Source organism: Pimephales promelas, chromosome 2, assembly GCF_988280905.1.
Source record: "Pimephales promelas chromosome 2, fPimPro1.hap1.1, whole genome shotgun sequence".
Lineage (NCBI taxonomy): Eukaryota > Metazoa > Chordata > Actinopteri > Cypriniformes > Leuciscidae > Pimephales > Pimephales promelas.
The window spans coordinates 26,545,608-26,562,529 of record NC_142770.1 but is presented as its reverse complement, the minus strand read 5'-3'; the positions used below and the strand labels follow the sequence as shown (position 1 = coordinate 26,562,529).

The window sequence follows — 16,922 nt, the reverse complement described above, 5'->3', positions numbered from 1 at the left end:
TAGAATTACAAGATTCATCATAACATTTACAGAAGTAGTTTTCAAAATATATGATAACATCTTTGGATGTTAATTCACAGTTATAAACAGATGTTTTTTTGTTTTTGTTTTTTACACAATTTTTTACTGGTTTATTTATTTTAAGAAGCCTAATAAAGTTATTTATTTATGCATATATGTATTTTTACATTTCATGGTAGCCTATTTGGGTATATCCACCTTATTCCTAATTTAAAATGAACAGCAGCAGAAAAGTCGACAGCCTTTCAACCTGAGTCAAAAACCAGTGAACGTAACTCTGATTGAGGCAGCATATCATCATAATCCAACCTGTAACGTCAGCCACTCTGATTGGCTGAGGCAACGTGCCAGGCATGTGGCGTGTTATTCAAGCAGAAATAACGGCACAGATATTCAGCCTGCTTCGCCGTCATGATCGCTGGTGAACCCATCTTTTCCTCTAAATTGAAGGTAAGTTCGTCCAACTTAGTGAATTCTATGTCCATGTGTACTTATAGTGTTTGGTAGTCTAGCGTTATTGTCTTAAACTTCACAAATCTGCTGTGATTACTGCCGCGAATGTCCAAGGGTGTTAACCTAACGGAACAGTTTTTTGTTTTGCGTTAGCAGTGCTAGCTTGCTGCTCTTAATTCTTTTTTTGTTTCGTTTCAATTTTGAACAATTTGGGAAACTAAACTGTACGTTAGGTTGCACTTTGTTATCTGGCTGCAAGCTAGCTACCATTCTTTGCTAGTAATCAAACTAACTCGTACTGAGTGTTCAATTGGCTTTTCCCAATGCGTTTACTGTGAATATCGTCAGAAATTATGAAAAAATAATAAGTGCCAGGGTCATAAAACATAAAGCGCGTAATGTGCTTGTATGCTCTAGTGTAGGCTATCCTTGTTTGTAAAATTGCATCACTTTGTGTGATGGAGTGAAATCTTCAGGTGTTTGTGATTTGTTTTGTCTCTCAGGGGCTGTTAGGAGTGAGGTGTCCGTCGCTGATAGGAGAAAAAACACCTAAACAAGGTAACGTTACGTGTTGTGATCTCATCTTCTTTTCTTTTGAACAGGCCCCAGTCAAATAAAAAGTAAAACTAAACTAATTTGTATTAACGTTTGTGTTTATAGATGACTTTGAGCGTGAGACAGTGGTGAAAACGCCAAAGAGAACTGGAACATGGCATGTTATAAATGTTTGACCAAGTTATTAAATATCGTATAAATCTGTTCAGTTTCATCATTTGATAATAACTTTATAACACATTTTTTTGTGTTATAGATGCAGTGACTGAGACTGGGAGATGCAGTGACTGAAACCTGGTGGTAAGTATTGATCTATTGGCAGTGGAGAAGACACTTTTAATAGACACCTTCTCCCTTGTGAGCTATCAAACTTTGTTATTCTAATTAGAGTATTGTAAACATCACCAAATGTGTTTGTTTACTTCAGTGTTCCAGAAAAAGGTCCTGAAACTACTGGTCGACATCCGCCATCGCCTGAAGGAAACCAGGTAGTGGATGCAGAAGAAACATATATTTTTGCTTACAAATGTGGGGACTTGGGGCAGATTGCCTTTGCATACATCTAAATCATTGTCTTTTTCAACTTTGCAGAAGGGGTCATGAAATTCGGTTCCACAGCCACTGAGGTGTATGTACATCAAGGTGAACCTCAAGCACGCGTCGCAAAGACTTGGATTCACTTCGCCCTGATGAGCCAAGCCTACAGGACTTGAATTAAGAGTTTTAAAGGGATACTTTACTTGAAATAATTTTTTTGAAATGTTTTGGCTTACATCAAGGGCATCAGTCATATAATGGAAGTCTATGGGGATCTCTTAAAAGAGCATGCACAGAGAAGTACAAATTAAACATGATTTAATGAATCATAACTGTAAGTACACGTTGATGGCTTAAGATACGAGATGAGCGGTTTGTGTGAGAAAATGAACAGTGTGTGTGTTTTTGTGTGTATATATATATATATATGATCTGCGCATGCGGCGGAAAGTGCCAGAAGCGATCTTGCACTGGTACGTCACTCATTGTTTACACAGATTTCAGAAGTTTTACTGTGAAGATCTAAACATATTAAGATATATTGCATTTTTGTGTATATCTAAATATGTATATATATATATACACATTTATACAATAACAATATAAATACTGTTTGTTTTCTCTCACAAAACGCTCATTTCGTGTCTTAGTCCATCAATGTGTACTTAATTTATGAGTCATTAAATCATGTTTAATTTGGTCTTCTTTGTGCATGCTCTTTGAGGTGGTGACCATAGACCTGCATTATATGACTAACAGACAACAACGGTTTGACCTAAAAATATCAAAATTGAAAATACTGTGGAAACAAAGACCCCTGCATCTTGGATGCCCTTGAGGTAAGCTAAAACATATCAAAAATTAATTTCAAAGTGAACAATCCCTTTAAATTACATCCTTATTATTCGTTCATAATTCTGCCTTCTGTGTTTGATATATCTGGTGCCCAATTCTGATGCCATTCAGGGCAATTTATTTTTGAATAAAGATGCAATATATTATTGATTTATTTGTATAACTGTAGTGCTGTATGTATGTTGTCCCATGTTTCCAAAGGGTGGAGGACATGTTTTCTGTGCTTTGAAGATGTTCTCCTATGCTTTGTACATAGTTGTGTGTTTGTTCTAATAAAGCTATTTCTTTGAATAAACAGTATGTGGCAAATGTTCCTTTCCTCAATAAATTCATGTCCTTGATGGTAATAATAATTTAGTCCATAGGATAACAATGACATGAATAAACAACATAATAGCATATCATATGAATATATATATTATTATTATAATTTTATGTCGGCTGACCAATAGTAACAGATCTGCCAACCAATCACGAGTGATTTTCTTGTTTAAATGTAGTGAATTTCAACCAATACTGAGTGAGGAAATTCAAGCCATTCTCTGGCAAGGCGCGCGCAGTGCTGCTATTCATATGCTAATTAGGGCCATTCACACCTCCGCGAGCGCTCCATGCATACGTCATGGTTCGTTTCCGTCAATATGTGGCACAGACGAACGCGACGTTCACAGTCTGTAAATTGTCGTTAACTGCCGAAAATTAGGGAGATTTCCGGCAGTTTACGGGGACGAAAACCCCACTTTTCATGCAGTGTAAACTAATGAGTTCAAGAAAAAATTACAGTAATTCCCCTGAACATTTTTTTCCCGTTCCAAGGGCTGTAGTGCTTACCCAGTGACCACGCTGACGTACTTCAGGTGAAATTTTGACAATAATTCATTTACTGTACGTACAATCAACTAATAAGTTAAAGAAAAAATTACTGTAATTCCCCTAACGTATTTTTTCCGTTTCAAAGGCTGTAGTCCTTTTCTATTGATCAGACTGACTTACTACAGGTGAAATTTTGACAATAACTCCTTTACTGTACGTACAACAAACTAATAAGTTAAAGAAAAAAATTACTGTAATTCCCCTAACGTATTTTTTCCCGTTTCAAAGGCTGTAGTCCTTTTCTACTGATCAGACTGACGTACTACAGTTGAAATTTTGACAATAACTCCTTTACTGTACGTACAATAAACTAATGAGTTAAAGAAAAAATTACAGTAATTCCCCTGAACATTTTTTTCCCGTTCCAAGGGCTGTAGTGCTTACCCAGTGACCACACTGACGTACTTCAGGTGAAATTTTGACAATAATTCATTTACTGTACGTACAATCAACTAATAGGTTAAAGAAAAAATTACTGTAATTCCCCTAACGTATTTTTTCCCGTTTCAAAGGCTGTAGTCCTTTTCTATTGATCAGACTGACTTACTACAGGTGAAATTTTGACAATAACTCCTTTACTGTACGTACAATAAACTAATAAGTTAAAGAAAAAATTACTGTAATTCCCCTAACGTATTTTTTCCCGTTTCAAAGGCTGTAGTCCTTTTCTACTGATCAGACTGACGTACTTCAGGTGAAATTTTGACAATAACTCCTTTACTGTACGTACAATAAACTAATAAGTTAAAGACAAAATTACTGTAATTCCCCTAATGTATTTTTTCCCATTTCAAAGGCTGTAGTCCTTTTCTACTGATCAGACTGACTTACTACAGGTGAAATTTTGACAATAACTCCTTTACTGTACGTACAACAAACTAATAAGTTAAAGAAAAAATTACTGTAATTCCCCTAACGTATTTTTTCCCGTTTCAAAGGCTGTAGTCCTTTTCTACTGATCAGACTGACGTACTACAGGTGAAATTTTGACAATAACTCCTTTACTGTACGTACAATAAACTAATAAGTTAAAGAAAAAATTACTGTAATTCCCCTAACGTATTTTTTCCCGTTTCAAAGGCTGTAGTCCTTTTCTACTGATCAGACTGACGTACTTCAGGTGAAATTTTGACAATAACCCCTTTACTGTACGTACAATAAACTAATGAGTTCAAGAAAAAATTACAGTAATTCCCCTGAACATTTTTTTCCCGTTCCAAGGGCTGTAGTGCTTACCCAGTGACCACACTGACGTACTTCAGGTGAAATTTTGACAATAATTCATTTACTGTACGTACAATCAACTAATAAGTTAAAGAAAAAATTACTGTAATTCCCCTAACGTATTTTTTCCCGTTTCAAAGGCTGTAGTCCTTTTCTACTGATCAGACTGACGTACTTCAGGTGAAATTTTGACAATAACTCCTTTACTGTACGTACAATAAACTAATAAGTTAAAGACAAAATTACTGTAATTCCCCTAATGTATTTTTTCCCGTTTCAAAGGCTGTAGTCCTTTTCTACTGATCAGACTGACTTACTACAGGTGAAATTTTGACAATAACTCCTTTACTGTACGTACAACAAACTAATAAGTTAAAGAAAAAATTACTGTAATTCCCCTAACGTATTTTTTCCCGTTTCAAAGGCTGTAGTCCTTTTCTACTGATCAGACTGACGTACTACAGGTGAAATTTTGACAATAACTCCTTTACTGTACGTACAATAAACTAATAAGTTAAAGAAAAAATTACTGTAATTCCCCTAACGTATTTTTTCCCGTTTCAAAGGCTGTAGTCCTTTTCTACTGATCAGACTGACGTACTTCAGGTGAAATTTTGACAATAACTCCTTTACTGTACGTACAATAAACTAATAAGTTAAAGACAAAATTACTGTAATTCCCCTAATGTATTTTTTCCCGTTTCAAAGGCTGTAGTCCTTTTCTACTGATCAGACTGACTTACTACAGGTGAAATTTTGACAATAACTCCTTTACTGTACGTACAACAAACTAATAAGTTAAAGAAAAAAATACTGTAATTCCCCTAACGTATTTTTTCCCGTTTCAAAGGCTGTAGTCCTTTTCTACTGATCAGACTGACGTACTACAGGTGAAATTTTGACAATAACTCCTTTACTGTACGTACAATAAACTAATGAGTTAAAGAAAAAATTACAGTAATTCCCCTGAACATTTTTTCCCGTTCCAAGGGCTGTAGTGCTTACCCAGTGACCACACTGACGTACTTCAGGTGAAATTTTGACAATAATTCATTTACTGTACGTACAATCAACTAATAAGTTAAAGAAAAAATTACTGTAATTCCCCTAACGTATTTTTTCCCTTTTCAAAGGCTGTAGTCCTTTTCTACTGATCAGACTGACGTACTTCAGGTGAAATTTTGACAATAACTCCTTTACTGTACGTACAATAAACTAATAAGTTAAAGACAAAATTACTGTAATTCCCCTAATGTATTTTTTCCCGTTTCAAAGGCTGTAGTCCTTTTCTACTGATCAGACTGACTTACTACAGGTGAAATTTTGACAATAACTCCTTTACTGTACGTACAATAAACTAATAAGTTAAAGAAAAAATTACTGTAATTCCCCTAATGTATTTTTTCCCGTTTCAAAGGCTGTAGTCCTTTTCTACTGATCAGACTGACTTACTACAGGAGAAATTTGGACAATAACCCCTTTACTGTACGTACAATAAACTAATGAGTTCAAGAAAAAAATACTGTATTTCACCGTAAGTATTTTTTCATGTTTCAAAGGCTGTAGTCCTTTCCTACTGACCACACTGACCTACTACAGGTGAAATTTTGACAATAACTCCCTTACTGTACGTACAATTATCAAATGTTTATTAAAAAAATTACTGTATTTTCCCTAAAGCATTCTTTTCAAGGTTGGAAAATATTCCTAGTGATCATACTAACTTACTAAAGGTTAAATATTGCCAATACCTGCCTTACTGTAAATACAGTACATACACATTTTTATGAAAAAATTACTGTAATTCACCACAAGTGTTTCTTCATGTTCCAAAGGTAGTGTTTCTTCATGTTCCCAAGGTTATACTATGTTTCTAGTGATCGCTGTACTCAATGAATTTTGATAAATGTATTAGGTAAAAGTAGGTATTAGAACTGCTGTTTCTGGTACAACACATTTCGTTCGTTGATTAAAAACAGTAAATATTTTAGCTTAATCGTATTTTTAACGTTATAAATAAGCAACAATCTTATTGTAATGATTTCAATCTGGAATCCAGTGCTGCTTCAGTGTATATCTAATGACAAATTTAATCAATGTATTAATCAATATTTTCCTTCTTAATATCAAATGAGTTGAATGACTTCTCTACACTGTTAGACCTTACCAGGTTTTTTACAGTAAAATACTGGCAACAGGCCAAATTCTGACACTATCATACCATTTTCCATTAAAACAGTAATATACCGTAGAAAACAAAACTAGCCTACAGGAATATACTGTGAATTAATAATTGACACTCAGACTGTGTTCATAATCACATTCACACCCTATACCATCATTCACAATTCCCTACATTAGTTCACTAATATAGTCCACTTGAATGAAAAGAAGTGAGTGAATTGAGACACTGATGAACACCTGATAAGCAGAATCACTGAAGGACAGAGAAACAAGATCAGAAAAAGAGAAACACAAGATCTACAACTGACTTCCAGCAACACAGAGTGTGAAAACAGTTTACAAACCAGTTTAACATTATTTATTTCATACATGTACAAAAGTTATTTTTGAGAATTAACAGAGATTTAATTAATAATAAAGTTTTTTGTCACCATAATGGAGATCAGTATTTGCTTTAGTAGGTCTCTTGTCCCTTGACTTGTTACATTTATCTCTCTCTGACTGCTGTAACAGTGAGTTTTAAAACACATTTGTTGTAGCAAGAAAAGTCAAGAGGAAGTTGATCTGGTGTTATTGGCTTTTGTGATGATGTCATGATCATTTTAGATTTTCAGATCTTTCCTGTGTATTCTCTTTGAATATATGGGTTTATAATATGAAACTTACATTAAATAAGGAGTACACAATAAATTTGTGAATCTACTAAAGGAAATCAATATGTTGGTTAATCATGTCTTCTGAATAATATTGTAATCATATAAAACATTAAAATAATATCATGCCTGTCTCAGACACACACAGACATCAACAATTACAATATTCATCTCCATAATGGTAACATTCAAAAGTTTCATGCAGCAGTGCGTGCTGGGTTCCAGGATAGTATAAAACTCCCAGCATGCATTGCTGCATGAATAAAAAAATATATACTGCCACCATCGTTGAGATTAATGTGCTAAATTTTGATATCTTTGTGGTTCTGCAAGAATATGTAGCTCTTTTCCTGTTTATGTATGATGTGTTAAAAAATGAGTCATAATTTATTGCTATGTTTTCACAGTGGTGGTAATGCAACACTTTTGGTTGAGGATTAAACTCTGTGATTGAATTTTTTTACTAAATGAACAGACAATATGATGATTTACATAGTTATTTTGACAAATCAAATCATTACTAAACTGTGTCTGCACAAGTGTGACTTGCACAAAACACTCGAAAAGAAAATCTCATGCTACAGCATAAGCAGACCAACTAAAGCAAACACTGATCTCTATAATGGTAACTTCAAACCAAACATTTTCAATCAAACATCTCAACATCTTCTATAGATGTATGACAGAAATAAAGCCATACTTGTTAATAATAAGTGTAATAATGTGTAATGGCTGAAGTCAGTTGTAGTTCTTGTGTTTCTCTATTTTCTGTTCTTGTTGTTCCTCTTTCCTTCAGTGATTCTGCTTGTTAACTGCAGGTGTTCATGCTCAACAATCACTTACATATTCCCTTAATTATCTCACTGCAACACTGCATCAATGTTACTTTTACTCTTTGTAGTGTGGATTTTCCTGTGGAGTTGAAAGGGTTAACAGTGTAAGATAAAAAGACACTCCCACAAAATGTATTTTAACAGTAATAAACTGTAAGTTATAAAACAGGTTTATACTGGCAACACTGTTGCCAGTAGTTTACTGTAAAATCTTGTTTTTTGGGTCACCGTTGTGCTGAAGAGTAGAGCCTGAGCTTCAGTCCAGGAGAAGATCTACAAACATTGATGATATATGCTGCATGTTGCTTTATTTAAAAGGCACTGTCTGTGTTAGTCGCAGAATCTGGTGGAAATCTCTTTAATTACAAAAGTTAATTTTTGTTTCACTAATTGAATAAGTTCTCAATAATACCTTGCTCACATTATTAATGCATTATACATTTAGTTGATTCTTTTAAGTTTGTTTCTGCAAGTTAAGTTAGTTAACTCGAGTTTTAGTGCATTTTTACAGTAAATAACTGGCAGTTATTTACTGTAAAAATGCACAAAAACTAATAAGTTGTATTTTTTAGTTAACTCGAGTTTTAGTGCATTTCTACAGTAAATAACTGGCAACAGTGTTGCCAGTATTTTACTGTAAAAAAACCTGGTAAGGTCTAACAGTGTAGGCTTATAAGATTGTACATTGTAATAAAAATTACCTGTGTCATTATCGAAAATGTTATTTCATGTATTCTCTAATGTCTGTATTGAATATCTGAGAGGTGCACTGTGAAACCCAACACGTTAAGCTAACTCATTTCAGTTGAGACAATTCAATTAAGTTTGTGAAAATAATAGTTATGAGTACTCTGAACTTATTTTAATCAAGTCCTCTAAAACAAGGATCTTCAGTAATACACAATTAAACTTCTGCATTCAAATATCTTGATATTTGATTTTATATTGAGTAAAAACAGTGAAATTACACACTTTAAATGAACTTTGAAGTGCTTGTAGTAACTACTAGCTCACAATATCACACACAGTCAAATCCTTTAAGTTAAGCTAACTCGTTACATTTGAGGACACTGACTACCTAAAAACAAAAAGAAGATATACATTGCAATCAATAAGTTTAGAAATTATGAGTGACTTATTAAGTGATGATTGAGCATTAGTGATGAACACCTGCTGTTAACAACACTCAAAAAATGATGTGCTTTGCTTAACTTTTTCATGTAAACAGGTTCCATATGGTTTCACATAACTTTGTTTTGTTAAACAAACATAATTTGTTCATGTAACTTCAACATCATGGAAGTCATTTTAAGCCATCCAATCAAACTCTGAGCTGAGTGTTAAATGAACACTGAAGCAGTGTTAAAGTTATTGAGACAATTAAGTGAATAACTGAGTGATGATTGAACATTTTTGAAGACACCTGATGATAACAAGCAGAATCACTGAAGGAGAAAATCACAAATTGTAAGCCACCGTTATGGAGATCAGTGTTTGCTTTAGTTGGGCTCTTGACACTTATACTTTTACTTTAAACTTTGTTTGGCTGTTGTTATTGATTTATAACAAATGAACAAAGAAAACTGTGATCCCCTTCACCTGCTTTCAGCTGGAGCGGCATTCACTACAAAGAGCCGTAGATCACTGACAAGCTGAGCCATATCGCGTTAATATCGAAGACGTATAGCCAGCAATATTTAATGCGATATGGCTCAGCTGGTCAGTGAACTACGGCTCTTCGTCATGACAAAATCTCCCGTGTTAAATTAGCACACCTGGGAGTGTATATGAGTCCACACTCAAGAGTGTTAAAGTTAATGAGATAATTAAGTGATTAAATGAGTGATGATTGAGCATTATTGAAGACACCTAAAGCAGAATCACCAGAAAAAAATCTAAAATTTTAAGCCACCGTTATGGAGATGAGTGTTTGCTTTAGTTGGGCTCTTGACCCTTATAATATAAATTTAATATTTTAATGTGATGTTGCATCTAAGTTATATCTGTCAGCTGAACAAAAATAAACAATAATAAAATGATGTTGGTCATATAATGGCATTCATCATTTGATATTTATGTCTATAATTTATTCTGTTGGTTAGTGTATAACTGAGATTCTGCATAATGTCCAGAATGTTAAATATAATTGACGGATTTCTCAAAAGTTAAAAAAAAACAAAAAAAAAAACTTCCCTTAGGCACATACAGACCTCAAGATTCAGTCAATGCTTCTCAACAACGGTGACGAGTAGAATATTCAAGTTGGAAAAGTAAATTACATAGACAATTCAGGTCGTAATTTATTGAAACCGCAATGCATGATGGGAGCCATTAATGAGTTGTGATTGGTGGCAACAAGGATTCATTTTGTCACCACGATTGAGATACACAGGCTGATTATTGATATCTGTGTTTCTAAATAGAGCTGACAGTGATTTGATCAGAATATATATTAAAAAAATTTAAGTTATAAGAATAATACAGATATGCAAAACAACCACAAAACTGTTGCTCACAAATTGAAGCAAATTTGGTGATTCAAAAATCACCTGAATAGAATTTATTTTTTTAGATCGAGCATGATTATGTCATAATATACTCAACACTATCAGACCACAGAAGTCTTATTTGACTGCTATAAATAAATAGCAGCAAACAATTAAAATTTAAAGTGAAAGTAAAAGTGTCAAGAGCCCAACTAAAGCAGACACTGATCTCCATAACGGTGACTTACAATTTGTGATTTTGTCCTTCAGCGATTCTGCTTGTGATCATCAGGTGTCTTCAATAATGCTCAATCATCACTAAATTAATCACTTAATTATCTCAACACTCTTGAGGGTTAATTTAACACTCATATCGTCCATTTGAAAGCAGGTGAAGGTGATATACTACTAATCAAGGAACCGGCTTTACTGATTAGACGCGCATAACAATATCGTGCGATATATCGCCCAGCCCTACTTTAGGTGTCTTAAGCTCATTATTTATTCATGCAGCAATGCATGATGGGAGCCATGAATGAATTTTGATTGGTGGCACCCAGAATGCACCCAGAAATTTTTTTTGTTTATTGATTTGATCATTTGAATTTCATTGAAAAGGCTAAAATTGTATGTTTTACAACAGCAGTGCTGGTGTGATCCATAAAGTAAATTTAACAGTGGTTCATGCAGTTTGACTACAAACCGGAAGTTTGGTGGTTCAAGCCCCAGTTCCACCTTTTCTATGTGATCATCTGGCTGTTATAACTCATGTACAGCCAAACATAATCTAAAGTTAATAATATAGGGGTCAAGAGACCAACTAAAGCAGACACTGATCTCCATAACGGTGACTTAAAATTCCGGTTTTCTCCTTCAGTGAAAAATTCCGGTTTTCTCCTCCTTTCGTTCGTTGATTAAAAACAGTAAAGATTTTAGATTAATCGTATTTTTAACGTTATAAATAAGCAACAATCTTATTGTAATGATTTCAATCTGGAATCCAGTGCTGCTTCAGTGTATATCTAATGACAAATTTAATCAATGTATTAATCAATACTGAATTAAAGAAATACAGTAATTTTTTAATAAACATTTGATAATTGTACGTACAGTAAGGGAGTTATTGTCAAAATTTCACCTGTAGTAGGTCAGTGTGGTCAGTAGGAAAGGACTACAGCCTTTGAAACATGAAAAAATACTTACGGGGAAATACAGTAATTTTTTCTTGAACTCATTAGTTTATTGTACGTACAGTAAAGGAGTTATTGTCAAAATTTCACCTGAATTAGGTCAGTGTGGTCACTGGGAAAGCACTACATCCCTTGGAACGGGAAAAAATCGTTCAGCGGAATTACTGTAATTTTTTCTTGAACTCATTAGTTTATTGTACGTACAGTAAAGGAGTTATTGTCAAAATTTCACCTGAATTAGGTCAGCGTGGTCACTGGGAAAGCACTACAGCCCTTGGAACGGGAAAAAATTGTTCAGGGGAATTACTGTAATTTTTTCTTGAACTCATTAGTTTATTGTACGTACAGTAAAGGAGTTATTGTCAAAATTTCACCTGAAGTACGTCAGTCTGATCGGTAGAAAAGGACTACAGCCTTTGAAACGGGAAAAATACGTTAGGGAAATTACAGTAATTTTTTCTTTAACTTATTAGTTGATTGTACGTACAGTAAATGAATTATTGTCAAAATTTCACCTGAAGTATGTCAGCGTGGTCACTGGGAAAGCACTACAGCCCTTGGAACGGGAAAAAATTGTTCAGGGGAATTACTGTAATTTTTTCTTGAACTCATTAGTTTATTGTACGTACAGTAAAGGAGTTATTGTCAAAATTTCACCTGAATTAGGTCAGCGTGGTCACTGGAAAAGCACTACAGCCCTTGGAACATGAAAAAATTGTTCAGGGGAATTACTGTAATTTTTTCTTGAACTCATTAGTTTATTGTACGTACAGTAAAGGAGTTATTGTCAAAATTTCACCTGAAGTATGTCAGTCTGATCGGTAGAAAAGGACTACAGCCTTTGAAACGGGAAAAAATACGTTAGGGGAATTACAGTAATTTTTTCTTGAACTCATTAGTTTATTGTACGTACAGTAAAGGAGTTATTGTCAAAATTTCACCTGAAGTACGTCAGCGTGGTCACTGGGAAAGCACTACAGTCCTTGGAACAGGAAAAAATAGTTCAGCGGAATTACTGTTTTTTTTTTCTTGAACTTATTCGTTTATTGTACGTACAGTAAAGCGGTTATTGTCCAAATTTCACCTGTAGTAAGTCAGTCTGATCAGTAGAAAAGGACTACAGCCTTTGAAATGGGAAAAAATACGTTAGGGGAATTACAGTAATTTTTCTTTAACTTATTAGTTTATTGTACGTACAGTAAATGAATTATTGTCCAAATTTCACCTGAAGTACGTCAGCGTGGTCACTGGGAAAGCACTACAGCCCTTGGAACGGGAAAAAATAGTTCAGCGGAATTACTGTTTTTTTTTCTTGAACTTATTAGTTTATTGTACGTACAGTAAAGGGGTTATTGTCCAAATGTCACCTGTAGTAAGTCAGTCTGATCAGTAGAAAAGGACTACAGCTTTTGAAATGGGAAAAAATACGTTAGGGGAATTACAGTAATTTTTTCTTTAACTTATTAGTTTATTGTACGTACAGTAAATGAATTATTGTCCAAATTTCACCTGAAGTACGTCAGCGTGGTCACTGGGAAAGCACTACAGCCCTTGGAACAGGAAAAAATTGTTCAGCGGAATTACTGTTTTTTTTTCTTAAACTTATTAGTTTATTGTACATACAGTAAAGGGTTTATTGTCCAAATTTCACCTGTAGTAGGTCAGTGTGGTCAGTAGGAAAGGACTACAGCCTTTAAAACGGGAAAAAGTACTTTAGGGGAATTACAGTAATTTTTTCTTGAACTTATTAGTTTATTGTACATACAGTAAAGGGTTTATTGTCCAAATTTCACCTGTAGTAGGTCAGTCTGATCAGTAGGAAAGGACTACAAAACCACATCATGACAACAGCCTTTGGGAACGTGAAAAAATACTTTAGGGGAATTACAGTAATTTTTTCTTGAACTTATTATTTTTATTGTATGTACAGTAAAGGGGTTATTGTCCAAATTTCACCTGTAGTAGGTCAGTGTGGTCAGTAGGAAAGGACTACAGCCTTTAAAACGGGAAAAAATACTTCAGGGGGGATTACAGTAATTTGTTCTTGAACTTATTAGTGTATTGTACGTACAGTAAGGGAGTTATTGTCCAAATTTCACCTGTAGTGAGTCAGTGTGGTCACTAGGAAAGCACTACAGCCTTTGAAACACACAAAAAAGAATACTTTAGGGGAATTACAGTATTTTTTAAATAAACATTTGATAATTGTACGAACAGTAAGGGAGATATATTGTCAAACTGTACTTTTGTTTCAATGTTCTTTTAAAGCAAATCATTCTTCTTTAAATACATCCATGAAGTAGAAAAGTTACTGTTTTCTGCCATTACAGTGATAGATATATTTAGATAATGTAATATTTTTTTGATGGAAGATGTGCTATTGAAGAACCCCATAGGAGTTATACTACTTTTTTAAATGTTCACCTGTTAGGGGCGCACAGTCAAAGACCCAGAACCAGATATGATGAATGAAGAGCAGGAGTCAGAATTATAATAAATTAAAGATTTACTTAAGATAGTTTTTAATTTCAACAACAGAAGTCAGCTTCAAGACTCTCACAGGAGTTTGTAGGCCATTACAAAGATCACAGAACCACTAAATGAGCAAGCACTGTTACTACATTCAGATATCAAATACAGACAAAAAAACATGAAACAAACATTTAAGTAATCATACTTGTAACTTCTATAAGTAAAATCTAATATGCCTATGTAAGGCATTCCAATCATGTGATATTTAGAAGGAAATCTTTGATTATAATCAGTCAAAATATACATGAAGCAGCAGTTTATTCCAAAATCCACACCCTTCACACCCAAAACAACATCATGTTTGCTTTCATGCTTTCCCTTTCTGAGTACTTGTCAATAATCTGATGGATTCAGTACCATGGACAGTGATATTTCTGCAGGACTGTAAACATCAATCAATGCAAACGAATTGTGTTATTGTGAGAGTTTAATGTTAACTGAAGATGCTAAACAACAGGAAAGAATAAAAAACTGTTGGGCTTTTCTTTTTATTCAGCGCCTGGAGAACACTGTCACACTGTAAAGTCTTTATTACACTTAAAAACAGAACAACAGAGGTGGATAAAACAGAAAGACATGGGCTGTAGTAGTATGTTCTTTAGGGTCCAGACAAGACGTTCCAACTTGCTTAGGAACAGTCGGCCCATCCTTTCAAAACCTATTGAAATAAATCATATGTTATTATTAAAACCAACACCAACACTGTTCTTGTTCATTTTGATTTCAAATAAATAGATAAACAAAAATTTAAACAGATGTAACATGAAGTGATTAACTATGTTCAGGGGATTACACATGATTTTCCACTTTCTACAGTCTGGATTGTTACCAGATTACAGTTCATGTAGCCGACATGTTCATTCTTTATTATTTCCTAAACACCTTTTTAAACACCATCATTATAATGCAGTTTTATTGTTGCTAAAAGACATTCTGTTGCATTAGAACACATAATGTGAGAGATATTTTCTGGTACATCTGTAGTTGGCTACAATGTAATTGTCTGTTTGCACACAATGAAAAACGATGTTACATTTTTAGACGGTCCCTATCTTGGTTACCACACTACATTGAATATTCGCTAAATTATGCATGCATCAAAAATATACTTGCCCATTTTGTTCGATTGTAGAAAAGGTTGTAGTTCACTATCTTTGTTGTCAATATCATGTAGATGCTTCGAATCTGAAAAAAAATTGCTTCATTGACTATTTAATTGAAAAAGTTCTTTAACGCGAATGTGCGAATGTGTGAATATAAAACCAACTTTACCTAAGTGTCCAATGGCATCGGTCATTGTCTGATACAGTACATTTTGTATTGTAAGCTACAGTACAGATACTGTACAGTACTCTAGCACAATGTTGTTTGGGGTGGCAGAGGGGAAATATGATCTAATTGAAGCAAATATGATCTAATCGAAGACTGTAACCGTATGTAACGTTAGATAAACAAGACATGTAATGATTGGGCTAACTAACCAATTAAATCAAGACAACACTGCTGTATAATGTTATGGGCTCTCACTGAGCTCTAATATGCCTCTCCACCTGAAAAAGCAAGAACTGTATTATAATTAGTATTAGTTTAGTATTAATTAATAAAAAATAAAAACAATCAGACTTACCACGAGTAGCCTATGCTATCCAGCATTCTGATATCGACGATGACAAATTATATCATTTGTCTGTACTATTCCTTCTATAAGAAATCATATTAACAATATAGTGTAGCAGTAAATAAATATAGATATAAACTTAATATCACCTACATGAAATAGAAAGCTACGCTTACAGACGCTTACAGACGCTCACATCCACACGTGTAAACACAACACTCACTGACGTCTTCACTTCCAGGTCAAGAACCTGTCAATCAAAAACTCAGTAGCCAATGAGAATACACTGCTACTAGCCCCGCCCCCACGAGAGATTTGTGTCAGAACAGCGAACTCAAACTCAGGGAGTGTAAACGAAAACTTCAGAAGCGTAAATGAAAACTCTGGAAGTGCATTTGTAAGTGTAGATCAGTAAACGAAATATGAGGAATAGTTAGCAAAACATGTAGTGTATTAAAAACAAAGTAAAAAAAATTGCTTTGCGGTTCATTCTTTTTCAGTTTCAAAGATATTTTATTCAGTTTCAATTTATATTTTCATTAGTTTCTTGAAAAGTTACGTTCATTTTTATTGGCTCAAAATTAATTTCATAACTTTCATGTTGTTTTACTTTTTTATTATTTAATAATTACCTGCCAAAGTCCTATACTGTATACCTGGCTATATAGCAATATTTAATAAATTCATAAAAAATCGAAATCAAATTGTTTTCTGCAAACTCCACCAGATTCTTGTTCTTCATCTCACTGTCTACATTTGTGGTGATTTTCATGTTGTTTTACTGTTTTATTATTTAATAACTAACTGCCAAAGTCCTGTATACCTGGCTATATATAGCAATATTTAATAAATTTATAAAAAATGCAAATCAAATTGTTTTCTGCAAACTCCACCAGATTATTGTTCTT

General features: G+C 33.9%; 2 long non-coding RNA genes across 2 annotated transcripts; one reads left to right on the top strand and one right to left on the bottom strand.

The window, feature by feature from the left end:
* Nucleotides 1–349: 349 nt before the first annotated feature.
* On the top strand, nucleotides 350–2,718 carry LOC120467797 (uncharacterized). Its single transcript, XR_016145972.1, has 6 exons — nucleotides 350–471; nucleotides 978–1,032; nucleotides 1,135–1,186; nucleotides 1,286–1,329; nucleotides 1,457–1,517; nucleotides 1,621–2,718. It is a non-coding gene; the product is annotated as an uncharacterized LOC120467797 (long non-coding RNA).
* An 11,634-nt stretch (nucleotides 2,719–14,352) lies between these two features.
* LOC148995882 (uncharacterized) lies at nucleotides 14,353–15,679 on the bottom strand. Its single transcript, XR_016145970.1, has 2 exons — nucleotides 15,510–15,679; nucleotides 14,353–15,054 (listed from the first exon to the last, which is right to left on the bottom strand). It is a non-coding gene; the product is annotated as an uncharacterized LOC148995882 (long non-coding RNA).
* Between the last annotated feature and the right edge of the window lie 1,243 nt (nucleotides 15,680–16,922).